Source organism: Hevea brasiliensis, chromosome 6 (genome assembly GCF_030052815.1).
Source record: "Hevea brasiliensis isolate MT/VB/25A 57/8 chromosome 6, ASM3005281v1, whole genome shotgun sequence".
Taxonomy (NCBI): Eukaryota; Viridiplantae; Streptophyta; class Magnoliopsida; order Malpighiales; family Euphorbiaceae; genus Hevea; species Hevea brasiliensis.
In genome coordinates this window covers 11,213,850-11,239,742 of record NC_079498.1, presented here as the reverse complement: position 1 = coordinate 11,239,742, position 25,893 = coordinate 11,213,850, and the positions used below count along the sequence as shown (strand labels likewise).

General features: G+C 34.2%; 2 non-coding genes across 2 annotated transcripts; one reads left to right on the top strand and one right to left on the bottom strand.

Annotated features, from left to right (window-relative positions):
• Positions 1 to 1,597: 1,597 nt before the first annotated feature.
• LOC131181184 (small nucleolar RNA R71) lies at positions 1,598 to 1,704 on the bottom strand. The gene has a single exon (XR_009149812.1). It is a non-coding gene; the product is annotated as a small nucleolar RNA R71 (small nucleolar RNA).
• A 20,488-nt stretch (positions 1,705 to 22,192) lies between these two features.
• LOC131181190 (small nucleolar RNA R71) lies at positions 22,193 to 22,298 on the top strand. The gene has a single exon (XR_009149818.1). It is a non-coding gene; the product is annotated as a small nucleolar RNA R71 (small nucleolar RNA).
• The last annotated feature ends 3,595 nt before the right edge of the window (positions 22,299 to 25,893 follow it).

The following is a 25,893-nucleotide window of genomic DNA, read 5'->3' as shown; positions in this document are numbered from 1 at the left end:
TTACTGGGTTTTTCTGTTCCTTAGCTTAGATTTTCATTATTTCTTCATTTCTATACTTGGGTTTGTCTTGAAACTATGATTTGTGAGTAGATCTTTGAGATTCTAGAGATGGGTTTGTAAATATTACTTTGTATTATGGTTTTTGAACTGATTTAGTCATTTAAATGAGATTTGCTACATTTTGATTTATTACTTGTGAGCTTGTTGCCTTGCTTGATGAATGGGCCCTCATTAAATTAAGTTTTAATCCTTGATAAATAGACTGAAAAGTGAATGTTTGGGATAGATAATCTTGCAATAAACTTAGTTTTCTTGGTGTTAAAGATAAGCTAAGAGGATTAAGGGGACTTTCCAAAATCAATTAGAGCTTTAATTGGGTTTTTGTTAGGTTTAAAATACCGTGAAAACAAGGTTTGATTTGATGAATACCAACTTTGAAATGCTTGAAAAAGGTTTCAAAGAATTAAGAATTGATTTCCCTCAAAATTGCAATTCTTGTGTGTTTGGCTACATTGGGGATAAACCACATCCAAACAATATTGAAAACCTATCTCTAGAATCACTTTAATTTTTATTGAATTTAGATTTAATTCCTCCCAATTTCATAATTAGCAATTTCAATTTAAATTTTGGTAATCTAGTTTAATTAATTTAGTTAATTATTTGATTTAGTTTAAATTCCTCAAATACCAATTTTAATTTTAAATTTCATTTTTAATATCTTTAAATTTTACCATTCTGATTAGCTTATCCTTTTTATTTCCAATTTAAGCACAATTCCCTATGGGAATGATATTATTTTTAAAATTATACTACTGTAATCCGTGCACTTACGGAAGCTACTTCACAGCTAGCACACATCAAGTTTTTGGCACTGTTGCCGAGGAATTGTTTGTTTTTTAGTTGGATTTTAATTGTTTTAAGCTAATTAAAATTTTTATTTTTTTTTATTTTAACTGATGTTCCTTGTGTTTTTCAGGTACTTTTCTTGTTTATGAGATGATCGAAAAGCACAAGTGATACTGAATTATTGTTCAATACTGAAATTGAAAAATTTTATCGAGCCAACAAAAAGGAATACTAGAGAAGAAAGGAAGCAGAAAAGGAAGAACAACAAAGATTTGACCAAGAGGAGAAAATTGAAAATATGGAGAATCAAAATAGAGCTATTGGTGAAGATAATGGAGGAAATGAGCAAAATAGGCAGAATGAAGTTGTTAATCAAAATGATCCTCAGAGCAGATCCATGTTAGATTATGTTTTTCCTAGATGAGCAAATGTGAGAGATAATGGACCAATCATTGGAGCTAATCAATTTGAGTTAAAAACTGGTCTCATTCAAATGGTTCAGAATTCACAATTTGGAGGTAGTCCACTTGAAAATTCTTATTCTCATTTGAAGAAATTTTTCATGATATGTGGCACACAAAGGTAGCCTGGAGTTTTAGATGAAGTGATTCGGCTCACCTTATTTCCATTCTCTCTTCGGGATTCAGCATTAGAGTGGTATGACTCACTTCCACATGTTACTATAGCTACTTGGGAGCAGCTATCTCAAGCTTTTCTATCTCAGTTTTTCCCACCTGGGAAGACCACTCATTTGAGGAATTTGATGGTAGCTTTTAAGCCAAGGGATGATGAAACTTTGTATGAATCTTGGATGAGATTTAAGGAGCTTAAAAGGCAATGTCCTCATCATGAAATACCCAAATGGATGATTGTTCAAAATTTCTACACCAGAGTTACTCCAGCCATAAGAAACACAATTGATTCACAAGCAGGAGGAGATTTTATGAGAATGACAAGTGAAGAATGCTATGATCTATTAGAGAAGATTGCTCATAATACCCATTTATGGGGAAATCCTAGAGCACTTGAGCCAAAGAAGGCTGGGATTTATGAACTTGACTCAGTTAGCTACATGAATGCAAGATTTGATCAGTTGACTCAACTTCTTAGTGATTTTTGCACAAAGGCAACAACCTCAACTCTACAACTATGCAACAAGTTACCTACACAGATGGAACCCAAAGTTGTGGAGTTGATTATTCTTCTTATGGTGATGATTATTTGCAAGAACAAGCTGCTTATACAAGAGGTTATCAACAGAAACCTATGGGAAATTCTTACTCTAATGTAAACAACTCAACATGGAGACCACAAGCAACTTTTGCTCAACAAGGTCAAAGCTCAAATTATTCTCATAACCAGTAGTATATGCAGCAGAATAGACCTCAGTTTCAGCTTCAATTCCAGCCCACAAGGCAGCCACAACCTGGATATCAAGCAAGAGCACAATAATCCCTTCCACCTCATGAACCAAAGCCAACCTTGGAAAGCATGATGCAGAAATTTTTTGCTGAACAAAGTAAGATGAATAGCAAATTGGAGGAAGAAATGCAACACATGAGATAACCCATGGATCAATTACAAGTCCACAATCGTATGTTGGAGACTCAATTGGCTCAACAAGTAAGTCATCAGGAAGTAAATCCTATGGCAAACTACCTAGCCAACCACAAAACCCTCATGAACAATATAAGGTTGTGACCTTGAGAAGTGGTAAGAAAGTTGGTCAAGAGAGTGAAAACAAGAGAGAAGAAAAAGAGAGCACAAAAGAAGAAAATTCAGTTGAGAGCAAGAAAAATGAAAAAGAAGAAGAAAGCAAAAGTGAGCAAGATGAGGGAGAGAAACCATACATCCCACCTGAGCCTTACAAGCCACCCTTCCCTATCCTCAAAGATTCATGAAGCATAAGCTAGACAAACAATTTGGCAAATTCCTTGAAGTGCTAAAGAAGTTGTATATCAATGTGCCATTCACTGAGGCACTATCCCAAATGCCAAGTTATGCTAAGTTTTTGAAGGAGATTCTTACCAACAAGAGAAGGCTAGAAGATTATGATACCATCAACTTGGGAGAGCAATGCAGTGCTATAATTCAAAAGAAGTTACCTCCCAAACTCAAAGATCCAGGTGTGTTTTCCATTCCTTATCATATAGGTGATAATTGTGTGGCAAATGCCTTATGTGACCTTGAAGCTAGCGTCAGCCTAATGCCTCTTTCAATGTATGAGAAGTTGAATATGGGGGAGTTAAAGCCCACAAACATGTATCTTTCATTGCCTGACTGTTCAATTAAGTATCCAGAAGGCATTCTAGAAAATGTGCCTATCAAGGTTGGGAAATTCTACATTCCGGTGGACTTTGTCATTTTAGATATGGAAGAAGACACAAAAATTCCTATATTATTCAGAATACCCTTTTTGGCAACAGCTAGTGCATTAATTGATGTAAAGGGTGAGAAATTGACACTTAGAGTGGGAGATGATCAAATGATATTCAACATCAATCCAGCCATGAAAAGGAAACATGAAAAAGTTGAGTCTTATTTGCGGGTAGACATTATTGATGAGATTATTCAAGAGCATTTCAGAAAAAGCTATCCACAAGACCCTCTTGAAAATTGCTTAGTCCATGGTGGGAGCATTGATGATGATAATCACAACATAGCTGCTTTTGCACAACATTCGGAGAGCTCTCCACCACATCCTGAAGCCATAATTTTTCAGCTTGAAGAAGTGCAAACTTTGGAGATTAAACCACCATCATTAAAGGTAGAGGATGCCCCAAAGGTAGATCTTAAACCTCTTCCTTCCAACCTCAGGTATGCTTTTTTTGGACCAAATGGAACATATGCTGTTATAATTAATGCATCTTTGACTGATATTGAGATTGACAAATTGTTGAGAGTTTTGAGAGAATATAGGAGAGCTTTGGGTTATGCAATTGATGATATAAAGGGAATTAGTCCAACAGTCTGTATGCATAGGATTTTCTAAAGCCAAATAGTAGACCTTCTATTGAACACCAAAGAAGATTGAATCCTACAATGAAGGATGTTGTGAAAAAGGAAATCCTGAAATTACTAACTACTGGAATTATTTACCCCATTTCTGACAGTGAGTGGGTTAGTCCTGTGCATATTGTACCAAAAAAAGGTGGGGTGACAGTTGTTAAAAATGAGAATAATGAATTGATACCCACTAGAACTGTTACAGGCTGGAGAATGTGCATAGACTATAGGAAGTTGAACAATGCTACAAGAAATTAGCATTTTCCCCATCCTTTTATGGATCAAATGTTAGAGAGATTAGCCAAGCATTCTTACTTTTATTACTTAGATGGATATTCTGGTTTCTTTCAAATTCCAATCCATCCTGATGACCAAGAAAAAACTACCTTTACCTATCCCTATGGCACCTTTGCATATCGAAGGATGCCATTCGGATTGTGTAATGCGCCTGCCACCTTTCAAAGGTGCATGATGGCCATTTTTTTTTATTTTATTGAAGAAATTATGGAGGTCTTCATGGATGACTTTTTAGTATATGGCACTAATTTTGATTCATGCTTGACTAATTTGTGTAAAATCTTACAGAGGTGTGCTGATAATGATCTAGTGTTGAATTGAGAGAAATGCCACTTTATGGTCTAAGAGGGGATCATTTTGGGGCATTTGATCTCACACAGGGGAATAGAAGTAGATAGAGCCAAAATAGAAATTATTGAAAAAATGCCCCCCTCCAACCACTGTCAAAGGAGTGCAAAGTTTTCTTGGACATGCCGAGTTTTACCGTTTATTTATTCAGGATTTTTCTAAACTTGCTAAACCTTTAACAAATCTTTTGAATCATGATGTTAAATTTAATTTTACTCAAGATTGTATGGTTGCTTTTTACAGGTTAAAGACAGCATTAACAATAGCTCCTATCATGCAACCCCCGGATTGGACATTGCCATTCGAAATCATGTGTGATGCAAGCGACTTTGCTGTTGGAGCTGTCCTTGGCCAGCGAAAAGATAGAAAACCTTATGCCATTTACTATGCAAGCCGAACCCTTGATGAATCTCAAGTTAATTATGCTACAACTAAAAAGGAGTTCCTTGCGATAGTATTTGCACTCAATAAATTCCGTTCTTATTTGGTCAACTCAAAGGTAATAGTTTTCACTGATCATGCAGCAATAAGGTATTTAATGAGCAAGAAAGAAGCTAAATCTAGGTTGATTAGATGAATTTTGTTACTTCAAGAATTTGATTTAGAAATAAGAGATAAAAAAAGGTATTGAGAATGTGGTGGCTGATCACCTTTGTAGGATAAAAACTGAAAATAAAGATGATGATATTGTGTCAATTGAAGAGTTTTTTTATGAATGAGCAGTTGTATGTGTTGAAATCTGCACTTCCATGGTTTGCTAATATTGTGAATTATTTGTCTTGTGGTGTCTTGCCACCTGATTTATCTTGGCAGCAAAAGAAATATTTTTGCATGATATTGAATTTTATTCTTGGGAAGAGCCTCTTTTGTTTAGGAGATGTAATGATGGAATAATTAGGAGATGTATACCAGAGGAAGAAATAAATGATATTATTTACCATTGTCATTCCTCTGAATATGGTGGTCATTGTAGTGTCTCAAAAACTGTTGAAAAAGTCTTGACATCAGGTTTCTATTGCCCTAATATGTTTAAACATGTGAGAAACTTTGTAAGCAAGTGTGATAGGTGTCAAAGGGTAGGCAATATTTCCAAGAGAGATGATATGCCCCAACAGTCCATATTAGAAGTTGAATTGTTTGATGTGTGGGGAATTGATTTCATAAGGCCATTTCCATCTTCTTATGGGAAAAAATATATCTTGGTAGGGGTGGACTGTGTATCTAAATGGGTAGAAGCTATTGCTACACCTACCAATGATGCAAAAGTTATGGTGAAATTTCTGAAAAAATTTGTTTTGACCAGATTTGGTGCCCCACGTGCCATAATCAATGATGGTGGTAGCCATTTTTGCAACCACCAATTTGAAAAATTGATGAGAAAGTATGGAGTGAAGCATAGGATTGCTACACCATATCACCCTCAAACAAATGGCTAAGTAGAAATCACAAATAGAGAACTTAAGCAAATCTTGGAGAAAACTGTCAACAAGTTTAGAAAAGATTGGTCCCTTAAATTAGATGACACTCTTTGGGCATATAGAACAGCCTTTAAAACCACTATAGGAACTACAACTTATAGGTTAATTTTTGGGAAATCATGCCATTTGCCCATAGAGTTAGAACATAAAGCTTATTGGGCCATAAGGGCAATCAATTTTGATTTACAAGCTGTTAGACACAAAAGACTTTTGCAACTTGATGAGTTAGAAGAATTGAGACTTGATGCTTATGAAAATGCTAGGATCTATAAAGAGAGAACAAAAATATGGCATGATGAGCACATCAAGAAAAAGGACTTTAAAGAAGGAGATTTGGTTCTCTTATTCAATTCAAGGTTGAAATTTTTTCAAGGAAAATTAAAATCAAGGTGGTTAGGTCCATTTAAAGTTGTGAAAGTTTTCCCTCATGGTACTGTGAAAATTTTTGTTGAAAAATCTGGTAATTTCAAGGTAAATGGGCAAAGGTTGAGGCATTATTCAGTTGGTGAGCCAATTGAGAAGATAGCAACCTGCTATCTCTCTCATTCTCCATAAAATTTTGATTGAGTAAGGTCAAGCTAAAGACCTAAACTTAGCATTTTTGGGCATAACCCATAATTTTTCATTAATTCTTTATTTCTTTCATATATTTGTTTTAAGTTTTTCTATACTCTTTATTCAGAGTTTGACATTGTTCTAATTTTCTTATGCAGATGGGATACAATTCATTGCAAGCAAATGAGCATTAGTCATTCTGTTTTAGTTCTAGTTTTAAATTTCAGCTTTAAATTTTAGTTTTAAATTTGTTCACTTATACTTTTCATCTTTCTATTGTTGATTATTTGCTGGTGGATTTTGCAGGACTCATTGCCCTTTTTGTTAATTTTAAGAGGAAGTTTTTCCAAACTTTGACATCTTGGTTTAAAAAGAAAATTATTTGAATATGGATGAGTAAATTGGTGCTTTGAAAATTTTTTTTTATGAGTGTTTGATGAACATAACAGGTTGAGCAATTAGAATTCATGTTATGAAGGTCTAATCACTTGAAATCTAATTTGTTTCAATTTTTCAGGTACTGTGTAATTTTGTCAAATTTGGGCAGCAGATTTCACAACCTGCGGCACAATCGATTTTGGTTGTGTCGTAGCTTGTGTTCACTGGGCGCAATTTGGGCAGAATATTTCACAACCTGCGGCACAATCGATTTTGGTTGTGTCGTAGCTTGTGTTCACTGGGCACAATTTGGGCAGAAGATTTCACAACTTCCGGCACAACCTCCATCCTTGTGTTCTAACTTGTGTCGTTTAATTTGTTTTGCAGGTTGACAACCCAATTCACCAGAATGGGCCCACGACCAACCCCATACTAAAAAGCCCACTAACCCATGAAAAAAAAAAAACAAAAATCACTAACTAACTCAACCAAAACCATGGCCCGTAGCCCATTTAACTAAACCCATACCCAAAGCCCGTCATCATTTTCTTTTTACCAACAGCCTTTACCTAATTACCAAAGCCCAAAAACCCATACCCATATCCAAAACCCATCACTTTTATTCCCTAACCCGAACCCATACCCGACAACCCCATAACCCTACTCCTTCCTCTGCGCCATAACCTCCGCCACCCACGATCCACAACGACATTTTTTTCTTTCTTCTTCTACTTCTTCGTATTCTTCTTCTTCTTTTTTGCTCCCTCTCTTCCATTTTTGCTATGACCGATTCCCCTATTTCCTTCGAAAACTCCCCTCCCCATCCCTCACACCCTATGCCGCAACCTCAACCCACCAAACCCATGGATACTGACTCGCCAGCAACCCATTCTGGTGATGCCCCCATTGCTACATACAAGAAGAAGAAAGCAAAGAGTATTAAGCCACACAAAACCATAAGCAGCACAAAGAGAAAGAAATCTGAAGAGCCCACACAACCTCGTCCAGTCCAGCAGCCCACTTCTGCCGTACCTGATGCTCACCTTAGAATCCCGAGATCAGCAGTAAAGCGCCCAGGGAAATCTTCAGGTAACCCCACTATTCCTTCATCTGTACCTACTGCCAGACAATGGGTATTGCCTACTGCCGAAATGAAGAAAAATAAGACAAGAATTAAAACTAGAGAAATTGTTCAGACTCGGTATTTGGACATGTTTACACTTAAATCTTTGAATATATATGATGAAATGCAGAATTTGTTGGAAGCTTTGGGTTGGGTGAGATTTGTTCATAAACAAGAATTGGTTTACCCCACTCTAGTGTAAGAATTTATGGCCTCCCTGTCCACTAGTAAGCATAAATATGAATTGGATAATAACTTGACAATCCACTTTAGATGCCTCGGTCAAGATAGGGTACTGTCCATGGATGACTTTCATCATATATTCGGGTTCCCCACTGATGGTTTGATTAAAATGCCTACCAGTAGAAGGAATTATAATGGGCATGAATTTTGGCAGCAAATAGCACCCTTAGCAGGTATTTTCAAACTTGGGCACAGTAAGGCCTCTAAAATTGAGAGTCACTCCTTGCGATTACTTCAAAGATTAATTGCAAACACAATTTTAGGAAGAGGAGCAAGTGTTGGCACAATGTCTCAGTATGACCTATTTTTTTTTTGTGGTGTGCCAAAACTGGTAAAAAGGTTTCACCTGATTATTACTTTTGCCGCCATGAGCTCTGCCAAACTACTAGGGGTACTGGTAAGATTGTGTTTGGAGGTTTGGTCACACCCATTACACATTATTTTGGTTTTGACCCTTAAGTTCATAGGTGTACTGCCGTCACAACTGACTTGCTGTATTTGGATGGACCTCATTTGTCCAACCAAAAATTTTGTATTAAAAATGAGGTTACACAGCTTTATGAGATTCTGGCACCAGCAGCAACACCACCAGGCTCCCCTACTGCAATTAGCTCCTCCTCACCATCTGAGCAACCTACTGAGCAGCCTTCTACACAACCTCCATGCTAGGCTCTACCAGCTGCACAACCTGCTTCATCAACAGCTTCTGGACCCTCCATGGCAACCCTTTTGACATTCATGGAGAATCTCAGTGATGAGATCTACTCCTTTCGGCAAATGACAGATGTTTTTTTTCAAACATTAAGGGATTTAGCTTATATATATTTGGATAGAAGTGCTGAAATGCAAGACGAGTTGAAAGCCATGCGAGCTAAGCTAGAGCAGATAGAAACTAACCAGGCACTCATTTTGAGCATCATTTCTCCACAGCAACCACCAAAAGCACCACCACCTTCATAAGATGGTAAGGGCAAAGGAGTTATCATTCATGACTGACCAGCTTCTATTTTCAGTTTACATATTTCATGTCTTTATTTTAGTTGCTTAATTAATTAGTGTTTTTAGTAACTTGTTTAGTTAATACTTTACTTGTGTTGCTTTTCTTTTACTTGAAACATTTGCTTATTTAGTATTTTTTTTTTTAGTTACTCATAAGCACATTTTTCTTTTGAATCTTTAATGCTTTGCTCACTTGCTTTTGATATGCTACTTCAGAATTTCACTTGATGATTGGATATCTCATGGGTTTTTTTTTTTTTTTTTGAGCTTAACCTCTCTATTTCAACTTTTTTAGTTTAATTGCTTTAATGGATTCCATTTCACTGTTTCTTTTGCAATGAGTGCAGCAGCTGTCCAAATTTTATTTAATTAAATTGGCTGCACCTTCAATGAGGTAACAATTCTTATCTCAGCTTGTGTCATTTTCAGCACAAGTTGTGCTATTACTTATAAAACAGGGTACCCCTTATCCACTTTAGGCTTACATATCCATTCTTTATGCACATATTAGCCACTTATTTTCTGCACAGTATTTGAGAGAACCCATTGCATTTATAGCTAAATTATCCCATTCCTTGCAATCTTTTAACATTGAGGACAATGTCCATTCTGAGTATGGGAGAGGGTAAATTTTTTGCAAAAATTATTTTTCCTTTTCATTTGCATATAGTGACATACCCATTCATTAATTCATACTTGTACATATTCACATATATACACTGCATATAGCTTCATACACTTAGTTATGCATACTTAGTTACATATAGGTTGATTATACATTTATACATTCATGCATTTCATTTATTCATTTAAAATTTTTCGATTTTTAAACCAGTCTTTGAATTCCAGGAGCTGCTTATTCAAGCAATCCAACTTGCCTTTAGAGGGTTAGTGGAATGAAAGTTCCAGTTGGGTACAAAGTCTTAAGCATTATTCTTTCTCTTACTTAATAGCTGAAAATTAATATATTTATCTAGGTATGTAGATTCTGATTAGTTATTTTGAGTTTTGAGTGTTTGAATAAGCCTTTAAGGAAGAAAATGGTCATTGTCGTCTCACCATTCCTAGAACAAGCATCTTAGATCTTTCAAAGCGAAATTTTTAACTTACATTTGATAAGAATATGATTTAGGCATTCCTTCATATTTTAAACCTCATATTTAGCCTTAACCTACCTTAAGTTTATTTCAACCATTGCAAACCTCCCCTTGAACCTTAATTCCCTAATATCTTTGGAACCCAAATCATTTACCTAGCCATAAAACTTAAACACTACCATCTATTTATGAGAATAATATTTTAGCAATTAAGTGCACATAAAAAAAAACTTGGAGGACTGAAACATCTCGAAAAGTGCTAGAGTAATTGTGAAAAGCTGATAAAAAAAATAAATAAATAAAGGGTCACCAAAATATCCCAAAGTTAATTTTGGATGTGACATGAAATAGGGACAAATACAAAATCAAAAGAGTATAAAAAGTAGTCCCTTTATATAATCATTGTGATAGCACTTGAGATTCATCGTGAATTTCTTTCCTCTTGATTTAAAAGAAAAAAAATAATTATAAAAAAATGGAAATAAAAAAAGAGAATATTTGATGCACTTAGAGTTTCATGATTAATATTATTCTTATATTTTGTTTTCCTTATTCTCTTTCTTTGTTAATCACAATTTTACCTTATTTGACCCCATTACAACCCTTAAAAAGACCTAATGATTTTTTGAAAAATGCTTGTTACATTAGTGGAGTTAGATCTTTTATGCTTGCATATGGGTTTGGCAATATAATCTTCCATACATCACTCACCATCTATTTGAGACACATTGGCTATCTATTTCATTTAGGTTTGTTTTGGCACAATTGACTCTTGTAGCTGGTTGGTATTTGTTGCTTAGGTTGATTAGTTAATTCTTAGCTATTCTGTAATTGTTGAGAGTGATTGCTTTATTCTTTGTGCTTCGCTGGTGGGAATTTGGAATGTTGGTGGCTAGAGGTAAGTTGGTGGTTTGGATTAGTGATTTTTGTGTTTTCAAAGACTGATTCTATTCCCTTCCAAATGAGTTTTAATGAAATTTTGCTTGGAGACAAGAAAGAGTTTGAGTATGGGGGAATTTGATGCTTGCATTTTATATCATCATTTAGGTAAAATTTTTACACATAATTTACCCTTGTTCATAGCTATTACTATAAATATTAACATATATTTAGTCAATTTTGCAATTTTACACTTTTTAGTTTAATTTTTGGAATTTATTTGTTTTGTAGGTTAAATTTGGAGAAATTTGGCATATTTTGATAAGAGCAGCCATTTGGAAGAAATTATAGTTGAATTGCAAAAATTTTGAAGTTGAGTTAAAGAGGTCGAAAGTGACACAACCTGCGACATAGCTTGTGTCACAGGTTATGTCGATTATCAGATATGCAGTTTTTCTTGGGCAGACAGTTTCACAACCTACAACATAATGCGCGACACAACCGATTTTGCTTGTGTCGTTTTACTAAAAATGGCTGACGTGGCACTTTCGTTCCTCTGATTTAATACATCACTTCCTCCAGAATCTTCTACCTTTTTACCCATTCTAGGGCAGACCTCTGAACCATATAAAAGCTTCTTTTTATCTTTCTTTCCACAAGGAAAAAGAGAGGGAGATTTTGCAAGAAAGAAAGAGAGGAAGAGAAGCACGTGAATCATTTTGTAGCGGCAATAGAAGACATTTTCTGCAACTCTCCAGTAGCATATTCTTCATCATTTTACTGGGTTTTTCTATTCCTTAGCTTAGATTTTCATTATTTCTTCATTTCTATACTTGGGTTTGTCTTGAAACCATAATTTGTGAGTAGATCTTTGAGATTCTAGAGATGGGTTTGTAAATATTGCTTTGTATTGTGGTTTTTGAACTGATTTAGTCATTTAAATGAGATTTACTGCATTTTGATTTATTCCTTGTGAGCTTGTTGCCTTGCTTGATGAATGGGCCCTCATTAATTAAGTTTTAATCCTTAACAGATGGACTGAAAAGTGAATGTTTGGGATAGATAATCTTACAATAAACTTAGTTTTCTTGGTGTTAGATATAAGCTAAGAGAATTAAGGGGACTTTCAAAAATCAATTAGAGCTTTAATTGGATTTTTGTCAGGTTTGAAATACCGTGAAAACAGGATTTGATTTGATGAATACCAACTTTGAAATGCTTGAAAAAGGTTTCAAAGAACTAAGAATTGATTTCCCTCAAAATTGCAATTCTCATGTGTTTAGCTAAATTGGGGATAAACCACGTGCAAATAATATTGAAAATCCTATCTCTACAATCACTTTAATTTTTATTGAATTTAGATTTAATTCCTCCCAATTTCATAATTAGCAATTTCAATTTAAATTTTGGTAATCTAGTCTAATTAATTTAGTTAATTGTTTGATTTATTTTAAATTCCTCAAATACCGATTTTAATTTTAAATTTCATTTTTAATATCTTTAAATTTTACCATTCTAATTAGCTTATCCTTTTATTTCCAATTTAAGCACAAAAACTTGATTGTGCTAGCTGTGAAGTAGCTTCCATAAGTGCACGGGTCACAGTAGTATAGTTTTAAAAATAATATTGTTCCCACAGGGAATTGTGCTTAAATTGAAAATAAAATGATAAGCTAATTAGAATGGTAAAATTTAAAGATATTTAAAATGAAATTTAAAATTAAAATTGGTATTTGAGGAATTTAAACTAAATCAAACAATAAACTAAATAAATTAGACTAGATTACCAAAATTTAAATTGAAATTTCTAATTATGAAATTGGGAGGAATTAAATCAAAATTCAATAAAAATTAAAGTGATTCTAGAGATTGGGTTTTCAATATTGTTTGCATGTGGTTTATTCTCAATTTAGCCAAACACATGAGAATTGCAATTTTAAGAGAAGTCAATTCTTAGTTATTTGAAACCTTTTTCAAGCATTTCAAAGTTGGTATTCATCAAATCAAACCCTGTTTTCACGGTATTTCAAACTTGACAAAAACCCAATTAAAGCTCTAATTGATTTTGGAAAGTCCCCTTAATCCTCTTGGCTTATCTCTAACACCAAGAAAACTAAGTTTATTGCAAGATTATCTATCCCAAACATTCACTTTTTAGTCCATCTATCAAGGATTAAAACTTAACTTAATGAGGGCCCATTCATCAAGTAAGGCAACAAGCTCACAAGCAATAAATCAAAATGCAGCAAATCTCATTTAAATGACTAAATCAGTTCAAAAACTACAATATAAAGTAATATTTACAAACCCATCTCTAGAATCTCAAAGATCTACTCATAAATCATGGTTTCAAGACAAACCCAAGTATAGAAATGAAGGAATAATGAAAATCTAAGCTAAGAAACAGAAAAACCCAGTAAAATGATGAAGAATCTGCTGTTGGAGAGTTGCAAAAAATGTCTTCTGCTGCTGCTGCAAAATGATTCACATGTTTCTCTTCCTCTCTTTCTTTCTTGCAAAATCTCCATCTCTTCCTCCTTTTGGAAAGAAAGAGATAAAGGAGCTTTTATATGGTTTAGAGGTCTGCCCTAGAATGGGCAAAAAGGCATAAGATTCTAGAGAAAGTGATATATTAAATCAGAGGAACGAAAATGCCACATCAGCCATTTTCAGTAAAACGACACAAGCTGAATCGGTTGTGTCGCTAGTTGTGTCACAGGTTGTGAAACTTGCTGCCCTAGAAAAACTTCATATATGATAATCAACACAACCTATGACACAAGCTGTGTCGCAGGTTGTGTCACTTTCGGCCTCTTTAACTCAACCTCAAAATTTTTGCAATTCAACTCTAATTTCTTTCAAATGACTGCTCTGATCAAAATACACCAAATTTCTTCAAATTTAACTAACAAAACAAATAAATTCCAAAAATTAAACTAAGAAGTGTAAAATTGCAAAATTACTAAATATATGCTAATATCTATAGTAATAGCTATGAACAAGGGTAAATTATGTACAAAAATTATACCTAAATGATGATATAAAATGCATGCATCAAATTCCCCCATACTCAAACTCTTGCTTGTCCCTGAGCAAAATTTCATTAAAACTCATTTGGAAGGGAATAGAATCAGTCTTTGAAAACACAAAAATCACTAATCCAAACCACCAACTTACCTCTAGCCACCAACATTCCAAATTCCCACCAGCGAAGCACAAATAATGAAGAAATCACTCTCAACAATTACAAAATAGCTAAGAATTAACCAATCAACCCAAGCAACAAATACCAACCAGCTACAAGAGTCAATTGTGTCTAAATAAACCTAAATGAAATAGATAGCTAATGTGTCTCAAATAGATGGTGAGTAATGTATGGAAGATTATATTGCCAAGCCCATATGCAAGTATAAAAGATCTAACTCCACTAATATAACAAGCATTTTTCAAAGAATCATTAGGTCTTTTTAAGGGTTGTAATGGGGTCAAATAAGATAAAATTGTGGTTAACAAAGAAAGGGAATAAGGAAAACAAAATATGAGAATAATATTGATTATGAAACTCCAAGTGCATCCAATATTCTCTTTTTTTTTAAAATTTTTTTTATAATAATTTTTTTTTAATCAATAGGAAATTAAATTCATGATGAATCTCAAGTGCTATCACAATGATTATATAAAGGGACTACTTTTTATACTCTTTTGATTTCGTATTTATCCTTATTTCATGTCACATCGAAAATTACCTTTGGGATATTTTGGTGACCCTTTTTTTTATTTATTTTTTTTATCAGCTTTTCACAATTACTCTAGCACTTTTCGAGATGTTTCAGTCCTCCAAGTTTTTTTTTTATGTGCATTTAATTGCTAAAATATTATTCTCATAAATAGGTGGTAGTGTTTAAGTTTTATGGCTAGGTAAATGATTTGGGTTCCAAAGAAATTAGGGAATTAAGGTTCAAGGGGGGTTTGTAATGGTTGAAATGAAATTAAAGTAGGTTAAGGCTAAATATGAGGTTTAAAATATGAAGGAATGCCTAAATCATATTCTTATCAAATGTAAGTTAAAAATTTCGCTTTGAAAGATCTAAGATGCTTGTTCTAGGAATGGTGAGATGACAATGACCATTTTCTTCCTTAAAGGCTTATTCAGACACTCAAAACTCAAAATAACTAATCAGAATCTGCATACCTAGATAAATATATTAATTTTCAGCTATTAAGTAAGAGAAAGAATAATGCTTAAGACTTTGTACCCAACTGGAACTTTCATTCCACTAACCATCTAAAGCCAAGTTGGATTGCTTGAATAAGCAACTTCTGGAATTCAAAGACTGGTTTAAAAATTCAAAAATTTTAAATGAATAAACGAAATGCATGAATGTATAAATGTATAATGAACCTATATGCAACTAAGTATGCATAACTAAGTATATGAAGCTATATGCAGTGTATATATATGAATATGTACAAGTATGAATTAATGAATGAGTATGTCACTATATGCAAATGAAAAGGAAAAATAATTTTTGCAAAAAATTTACCGTCTCCCCCATACTCAGAATGGACATTGTCCTCATTATTAAAAGATTGCAAGGAATGGGATAATTTGGCTATAAATGCAATGGTTCTCTCAAATATTGTGCAGAAAATAGGTGGCTAATATGTGCATAAAGAATGGATATGTAAGCCTAAAGTGGATAAGGGGTACCCTGTTTCATAAGTGGTAGCACAACTTGTGCTAAAAATGACACAAGCTGAGATAAGAATTGTTACCTCATTGAAGGTGCAGCCAATTTAATTAAATAAAATTTGGACAGCTGCTACACTCATTGCAAAAGAAACAGTGGAATGGAATCCATTAAAGCAATTAAACTCAAAAAGTTGAAATAGAGAGGTTAAGCTTCAAAAAATATAACCATGAGATATCCACTCATCAAGTGTAATTTTGAAGTAACATATCAAAAGCAAGTGAGCAAAGCACTAAAGATTCAAAAGAAAAATATACTTATGAGCAACTAAAAAAAACTGAATAAGCAAATGTTTCAAATAAAAGAAAAGTAACACGAGCAAAATATTAACTAAACAAGTTACTAAAAACACTAATTAATTAAGCAACTAAAATAAAGACATGAAATATGTAAACTGAAACTGAAAGCTGGTCAGTCACGAATGATAACTCCTTTGCCCTTGCCATCTGGTGGAGGTGGTGGTGCTTTCGGTAATGGGTTTAGTTATATGGGCTAAGGGCCATAGGTTTGGTTTAGTTAGTTAGTGGGTTTTTTTTTTAAAATTAAAATGGGTTAGTGGGCCTTTTGGGCATGGGGTTGGTCGCGGGCCCATTCTGGTGAATTGGGTCGTTAACCTGCAAAACAAAATAAACAACACAAGTTAGAACACAAGGATGGAGGTTGTGCTGGAAGTTATGAAATCTTCCACCCAAATTGTGCCCAGTGAACACAAGCTACAACACAACCAAAATCGATGTGCCACAGGTTGTGAAATATTCTGCCCAAATTGCGCCCAGTGAGCATAAGCTACGACACAACCAAAATCGATTGTGCCGCAGGTTGTGAAATTTGCTACCCAAATTTGACAAAATTACACAGTACCTAAAAAATTGAAACAAATTTGATTTTAAATGATTAGACCTTCATAACATGAATTCTAATTGCTCAACCTGTTATGTTCATCAAACACTCATAAAAAAAATTTTCAAAGCACCAATTCACACATCCATATTCAAATAATTTTCTTTTTAAACCAAGATGTCAAAGTTTGGAAAAACTTCCTCTTAAAATTAACAAAAAGGGCAATGAGTCCTGCAAAATCCACCAGCAAATAATCAACAATAGAAAGATAAAAAATATAAGTGAATAAATTTAAAACTAAAATTTAAAACTGAAATTTAAAAGTAGAACAAAAACAAAATTTTTAATGCTCATTTGCTTGCAATGAATTGTATCCCATCTGCATAGGAAAATTAGAACAATGTCAAACTCTGAATAAAGAGTATAGAAAAACTTAAAACAAATATATGAAAGAAATAAAGAATCAATGAAAAATTGCGGGTTATGCCCAGAAATGCTAAGTTTAGGTCTTTAGCTTGACCTTACTCAATTAAAATTTTATGGAGAATGAGAGAGATAGTAGGTAGCTATCTTCTCAATTGGCTCACCAACTGAATAATGCCTCAACCTTTGCCCATTTACCTTGAAATTATCAGATTTTTCACCAAAAATTTCCACAGCACCATGAGAGAAAACTTTCACAACTTTAAATGGACCTGACCACCTTGATTTTAATTTTCCTAGAAAAAATTTCAACCTTGAATTGAATAAGAGAACCAAATCTCCTTCTTTAAAGTCCTTTTTCTTGATGTGCTTATCATGCCATATTTTTGTTCTCTCTTTATAGATCCTAGCATTTTCATAAGCATCAAGTCTCAATTCTTCTAACTCATCAAGTTGCAAAAGTCTTTTGTGTCCAACAGCTTGTAAATCAAAATTGATTGCTCTTATGGCCCAATAAGCTTTATGTTCTAACTCTACAGGCAAATGGCATGATTTCTCAAAAACTAACCTATAAGGTGTAGTTCCTATAGGGGTTTTAAAGGATGTTCTATATGCCTAAAGAGTGTCATCTAATTTAAGGGACCAATCTTTTCTAGACTTGTTGACAGTTTTCTCCAAGATTTTCTTAAGTTCTCTATTTGTGATTTCTACTTGGCCATTTGTTTGAGGGTGATATGGTGTGGTAATCCTATGCTTTACCCCATACCTTCTCATCAATTTTTTAAATTGGTGGTTGCAAAAATGGCTACCACCATCACTGATTATGGCACGTGGGGCACCAAATCTGGTCAAAATAAATTTTTTTAGAAATTTCACCACAACTTTTGCATCATTGGTAGGTGTAGCAATAGCTTCTACCCATTTAGATACATAGTCCTCTCCTACCAAGATATATTTGTTCCCATAAGAGGATGGAAATGACCCCATGAAAACAATTCCCCACACATCAAACAATTCAACTTCTAATATGGATTGCTGGGGCATCTCATCTCTCTTGAAAATATTGCTTACCCTTTGACACCTATCACACTTGCTTACAAAGTCTCTCACATGTTTAAACATATTAGGCCAATAGAAACCTAATGTCAAGACTTTTTCAACAGTTTTTGAGACACTACAATGACCACCATATTCAGAGGAATGACAATGGTAAATAACATCATTTATTTCTTCCTCTGGTATATATCTCCTAATTATTCCATCATTACATCTCCTAAATAAAAGAGGCTCTTCCCAAGAATAAAATTTAACATCATGCAAAAATCTTTTCTTTTACTGCCAAGATAAATCAGGTGGCAAGACACCACAAGACAAATAATTCACAATATCAGCAAACCATGGAAGTGCAGATTTCAACACATACAACTGCTCATTCATAAAAAACTCATCAATTGGCACAATATCATCATCTTTATTTTCAATTTTTATCCTAGAAAGGTGATTAGCCACCACATTCTCAACACCTTTTTTATCTCTTATTTCTAAATCAAATTCTTGAAGTAACAAAATCCATCTAATCAACCTAGATTTAGCTTATTTCTTGCTCATTAAATACATTATTGCTGCATGATCAATGAAAACTATTACCTTTGAGTTGACCAAATAAGAACGGAATTTATTGAGTGCAAATACTATCGCAAGGAACTCCTTTTCAGTTGTAGCATAATTTCAGCTTGCATAGTAAATGGCATAAGGTTTTCTATCTTTTTGCTGGCCAAGGATAGCTCCAACAGCAAACTCGCTTGCATCGCACATGATTTCGAATGGCAAAGTCCAATCTGAGGGTTGCATGATAGGAGCTGTTGTTAATACTGTCTTTAACCTGTAAAAAGCAACCATACAATCTTGATTAAAATCAAATTTAACATCATGATTCAAAAGATTTGTTAAGGGTTTAGCAAGTTTAGAAAAATCTTGAATAAATCGCCGGTAAAATCTAACATGTCCAAGAAAACTCTGCACTCATTTGACAGTTGTTGAAGGGGGCATTTTTTCAATAATTTCTAATTTGGCTCTATATACTTCTATTCCCCTGTTTGATATCAAATGCCCTAAAATGATCCCCTCTTGGACCATAAAGTGGCATTTCTCCCAATTCAACACCAGATCATTATCAGCACACCTCTGCAAGATTTTAGACAAATTAGTCAAGCATGAATCAAAATTAGTGCCATATACTGAAAAGTCATCCATGAAGACCTCCATAATTTCTTCAATAAAATCAGAAAAAATGGCCATCATGCACCTTTGAAAGGTGGCAGGTGCATTACACAATCCGAATGGCATCCTTCGATATGCAAAGGTGCCATAGGGACAGGTAAAGGTAGTTTTTTCTTGGTCATCAGGATGGATTGGAATTTGAAAGAAACCAGAATATCCATCTAAGTAACAAAAGTAAGAATACTTGGCTAATCTCTCTAACATTTGATCCATAAAAGGAAGGGGAAAATGATCTTTTCTTATAGCATTGTTCAACTTCCTATAGTCTATGCACATTCTTTAGCCTGTAACAGTTCTAGTAGGTATCAATTCATTATTCTCATTTTTAACAACTGTCACCCCACCTTTTTTTGGTACAACATACACAGGACTAACCCACTCACTGTCAGAAATGGGGTAAATAATTCCAGCAGCTAGTAATTTCAGGATTTCTTTTTTCACAACATGAAGTCATTGTAGGATTCAATCTTCTTTGGTGTTCAATAGAAGGTCTACTATTTGGCTCTAGGAAAATCCTATGCATACAGACTGTTGAACTAATTCCCTTTATATCATCAATTTTATAACCCAAAACTCTCTTATATTCTCTCAAAACTCTCAACAATTTGTCAATCTCAATATCAGTTAAAGATGCATTAATTATAAAAGGATATGTTCCATTTGGTCCAAAAAAAGCATACCTAAGGTTGGAAGAAAGAGGTTTAGGATCTACCTTTGGGGCATCCTCTACCTCTAATGATAGTGGTTTAATCTCCAAAGTTTGCACTTCTTCAAGCTGAAAATTTGTGGCTTCAGGATGTGGTGGAGAGCTCTCCAAGTGTTGTGCAAAAGCAGCTATGTTGTGATTATCATCATCAATGCTCCCACCATGGACTAAGCAATTTTCAAGAGGGTCTTATGGATAGCTTTTTCTGAAATGCTCTTGAACAATCTCATCAATAATGTCTACCCGCAAACAAGACTCAACTTCTTCATGTTTCCTTTTCATGGCTTATTGATGTTGAATATCATTTGATCATCTCCCACTCTAAGTGTTAATTTCTCACTCTTTACATCAATTAATGCACCAGTTGTTGCCAAAAAGGGTCTTCCCAATAAGATAGAAATTTTTGTGTCTTCTTCCATATCTAAAATGACAAAGTCCACCGGAATGTAGAATTTCCCAACCTTGATAGGCACATTTTCTATAATGCCTTCTGGATACTTAATTGAACGGTCAGCCAATGAAAGATACATGTTTGTGGGCTTCAACTCTCCCATATTCAACTTTTCATATATTGAAAGAGGCATTAGGCTGAAGCTAGCTCCAAGGTCACATAAGGCATTTGCCACACAATTATCACCTATATGACAAGGAATGGAAAACACACCCGAATCTTTGAGTTTGGGAGGTAACTTCTTCTGAATTATAGCACTGCATTGCTCTCCCAAGTTGATGGCATCATAATCTTTTAGCCTTCTCTTGTTGGTAAGAATCTCCTTAAAAAACTTGGCATAACTTGGCATTTGGGATAGTGCCTCGGTGAATGGCACATTGATATACAACTTCTTTAGCACTTCAAGGAATTTGCCAAATTATTTGTCTAGCTTATGCTTGATGAATCTTTGAGGGTATGGAAGGGTGGGCTTGTAAGGCTCAGGTGGGATGTATGGTTTCTCTCCCTCATCTTGCTCACTTTTGCTTTCTTTTTTTTTTTTTCATTTTTCTTGCTCTCAACTGAATTTTCATCTTTTGTGCTCTCTTTTTCTTCTCTCTTGTTTTCACTCTCTTGACCAACTTTCTTACCACTTCTCAAGGTCACAACCTTACATTGTTCATGAGGGTTTTGTGGTTGGATAGGTAGTTTGCCATAGGATTTGCTTCTCGATGAGCTTGCTTATTGAGCCAATTGAGTCTCCAACATACGATTGTGGGCTTGTAATTGATCCATGGTTTGTCTCATGTGTTGCATTTCTTCCTCCAATTTGCTATTCATCTTACTTTGTTCAGCAAAAAATTTCTCCATCATGCTTTCCAAGGTTGGCTTCGGTTCATGAGGTGGAAGGAATTGTTGTGCTCTTGCTTGATATCCAGGTTGTGGCTGCCTTGTGGGCTGAAATTGAGGCTGAAACTGAGGTCTATTATGCTGCATATACTACTGGTTATGAGCATAATTTGAGCTTTGACCTTGTTGAGCAAAAGTTGCTTGTGGTCTCCATGTTGAGTTGTTCACGTTTGAGTAAGAATTTCCCATAGGTTTCTATTGATAACATCCTGCATAAGCAACTTGTTCTTGCAAATAATCATCACCATAAGAAGAGTAATCAACTCCACAACTTTGAGTTCCATCTGTGTAGGCAACTTGTTGCATAGTTGTAGGAGTTGAGGTTATTGCCTTTGTGCAAAAATCACTAAGAAGCTGAGTCAACTGATCAAATCTTGCATTCATTTAGTTAACTGAGTCAAGTTCATAAATCCCAGCCTTCTTTGGCTCAAGTGCTCTAGGATTTCCCCATAAATGGGTATTATGAGCAATCTTCTCTAATAGATCATAGCATTCTTCACTTGTCATTCTCATGAAATCTCCTCCTACTTCTGAATCAATTGTGTTTCTTATGGCTGGAGTAACTCTGGTGTAGAAATTTTGAACAATCATCCATTTGGGTATTTCATGATGAGGACATTGCCTTTCAAGCTCCTTAAATCTCATCCAAGATTCATACAAAGTTTCATCATTCCTTGGCTTAAAAGCTACCATCAAATTCCTTAAATGAGTGGTCTTCCCAGGTGGGAAAAACTGAGATAGAAAAGCTTGAGATAGCTGCTCCTAAGTAGCTACAGTAGCTTGTGGAAGTAAGTCATACCACTCTAATGCTGAATCTCGAAGAAAGAATGGAAATAAGGTGAGCCGAATCACTTCATCTAAAACTCCAAGCTGTCTTTGTGTATCACATATCATCAAAAATTTCTTCAAATGAGAATGAGGATTTTCAAGTGGACTACCTCCAAATTGTGAATTCTGAACCATTTGAATGAGACCAGTCTTTAACTCAAATTGACTAGCTCCAATAATAGGTCTGTTATCTCTCACATCTGCACATCTAGGAAAAGCATAATTTAACATGGTTCTTCTCTGAGGATCATTTTGATTAACAACTTCATTCTACCTATTTTGCTCATTTCCTCCATTATCTCCACCAATAGCTCTATTTTGATTCTCCATATTTTCAATTTTCTCCTCTTGGTCAAATCTTTATTGTTCTTCTTTTTCTGTTTCCTTTCTCCTCTTAGATTCCTTTTTGTTGGCTCGATAAAATTTTTCAATTTCAGGGTTGAACAATAATTCAGTATTACTTGTGCTTTTCGATCGCCTCGTAAACAAGAAAAGTACCTGAAAAACACAAGGAACAACAGTGAAAATAAAAGAAAATAAAAATTCTAACCAGCTTAAAACAATTAAAATCCAACTTAAAAATAAACAATTCCCCGGCAACGGCGCCAAAAACTTGATTGTGCTAGCTGTGAAGTAGCTTTCGCAAGTGCACAGGTCACAATAGTATAGTTTTAAAAATAATATCATTCCCACAGAGAATTGTGTTTAAATTGGAAATAAAAGGATAAGCTAATTAGAATGGTAAAATTTAAATATATTAAAAATGAAATTTAAAATTAAAATTGGTATTTGAGGAATTTAAACTAAATCAAACAATTAACTAAATTAATTAGACTAGATTACCAAAATTTAAATTGAAATTGCTAATTATGAAATTGGGAGGAATTAAATCTAAATTCAATAAAAATTAAAGTGATTGTAGAGATTGGGTTTTCAATATTGTTTGCATGTGGTTTATTCTCAATTTAGCCAAACACATGAGAATTGCAATTTTAAGAGAAGTCAATTCTTATTTATTTGAAACCTTTTTCAAGCATTTCAAAGTTGGTATTCATCAAATCAAACCATGTTTTCACGGTATTTCAAACTTGACAAAAACCCAATTAAAGCTCTAATTGATTTTGGAAAGTCCCCTTAATCCTCTTAGCTTATCTCTAACACCAAGAAAACTAAGTTTATTGCAAGATTATCTATCCCAAACATTCACTTTTTAGTCCATCTATCAAGGATTAAAACTTAACTTAATGAGGGCCCATTCATCAAGTAAGGCAACAAGCTCACAAGCAATAAATCAAAATGCAGCAAATCTCATTTAAATGACTAAATCAGTTCAAAAACTACAATATAAAGTAATATTTACAAACCCATCTCTAGAATCTCAAAGATCTACTCATAAATCATGGTTTCAAGACAAACCCAAGTATAGAAATGAAGGAATAATGAAAATCTAAGCTAAGGAACAGAAAAACTCAGTAAAATGATGAAGAATCTGCCGCTGGAGAGTTGCAGAAAATGTCTTCTACTGCTGCTGCAAAATGATTCACGTGCTTCTCTTCCTCTCTTTCTTTCTTGCAAAATCTCCCTCACTTCCTCCTTTTGGAAAGAAAGAGATAAATGAGCTTTTATATGGTTCAGAGGTCTGCCCTAGAATAGGTAAAAAGGCAGAAGATTCTAGAGAAAGTGATGTATTAAATCAGAGGAATGAAAATGCCACATCAGCCATTTTCAGTAAAATGACACAAGCTGAATCGGTTGTGTCGTGGGTTGTGTCACAGGTTGTGAAACCTGCTGCCTGAGAAAAACTTCATATCTAACAATCGACACAACCTGTGACACAAGTTGTGTCGCAGGTTATGTCACTTTCGGCCTCTTTAACTCAACTTCAAAATTTTTACAATTCAACTCTAATTTTTTCCAAATGGCTGCTCTGATCAAAATGCACCAAATTTCTCCAAATTTAACCGACAAAACAAATAAATTCCAAAAATTAAACTAAAAAGTGTAAAATTGCAAAATTGACTAAATGTATGCTAATATCTATAGTAATAGCTATAAACAATGGTAAATTATGTGCAAAAATTATACCAAAATGATGATATAAAATGCATGCAACAAATTCCCCCATACTCAAACTCTCACTTATCCCCAAGCAAAATTTCATTAAAACTCATTTGGAAGGGAATAGAATCAATCTTTGAAAACACAAAAATCACTAACCCAAACCACCAACTTATCTCTAGCCACCAACATTTTAAATTCCCACCAGCGAAGCACAAAGAATGAAGCAATCACTCTCAACAATTACAGAATAGCTAAAAATTAATTAATCAATCCAAGCATCAAATACCAACTAGCTACAAGAGTCAAATTGTGCATGAACAAACGTAAATAAAATAGATAGCCAATATGTCTCAAATAAATGGTGAGTAATGTATGGAGGATTATATTGCCAAGCCCATATGCAAGCATAAAAGATCTAACTCCACTAACGTAACAAGCATTTTTCAAAGAATTATTAGGTCTTTTTAAGGGTTGTAATGGGGTCAAATAAGGTAAAATTGTGGTTAACAAAGAAAGGGAATAAGGAAAACAAAATATGAGAATAATATTAATCATGAAACTCCAAGTGCATCCAATATTTTTTTTTTATAATAATTTTTTTTAATCAAGAGGAAAGAAATTCACGATGAATCTCAAGTGCTATTATAATGATTATATAAAGGGACTACTTTTTATACTATTTTGATTTTGTATTTATCCCTATTTCATGTCAGATCCAAAATTACCTTTGGGATATTTTGGTGACCCTTTTTTTATTTATTTTTTTTATCAGCTTTTCACAATTACTCTAGCACTTTTCGAGATGTTCAGTCCTCCAAGAAAGAGATAAAGGAGCTTTTATATGGTTCAGAGGTCTGCCCTAGAATTGGTAAAAAGACAGAAAATTCTAGAGAAAGTGATGTATTAAATCAGAGGAACGAAAATGCCATGCCAGCCATTTTCAGTAAAACGACACAAGCTGAATCGTTTGTGTCGCGGGTTGTGTCGCAGGTTGTGAAACCTACTGCCCGAGAAAAGTTTCATATCTAACAATCGACACAACCTGTGACACAAGCTGTGTCGCAGGTTGTGTCACTTTTGGCCTCTTTAACTCAACTTCAAAATTTTTGCAATTCAACTCTAATTTCTTCCAAATGGCTGATCTGATCAAAATACACCAAATTTCTCCAAATTTAACCTACAAAATAAATAAATTCCAAAAATTAAACTAAGAAGTGTAAAATTGCAAAATTGACTAAATATATGCTAATATCTATAGTAATAGCTGTGAACAAAGGTAAATTATGTGCAAAAATTATACCTAAATGATGATATAAAATGCATGCATCAATGATGTCGGTATGCTAAGTACTATAAAAATCTAGTTCTCTAACACTTTCTCAATGAAAGACTTAGGGCAAGCAACCTATATTC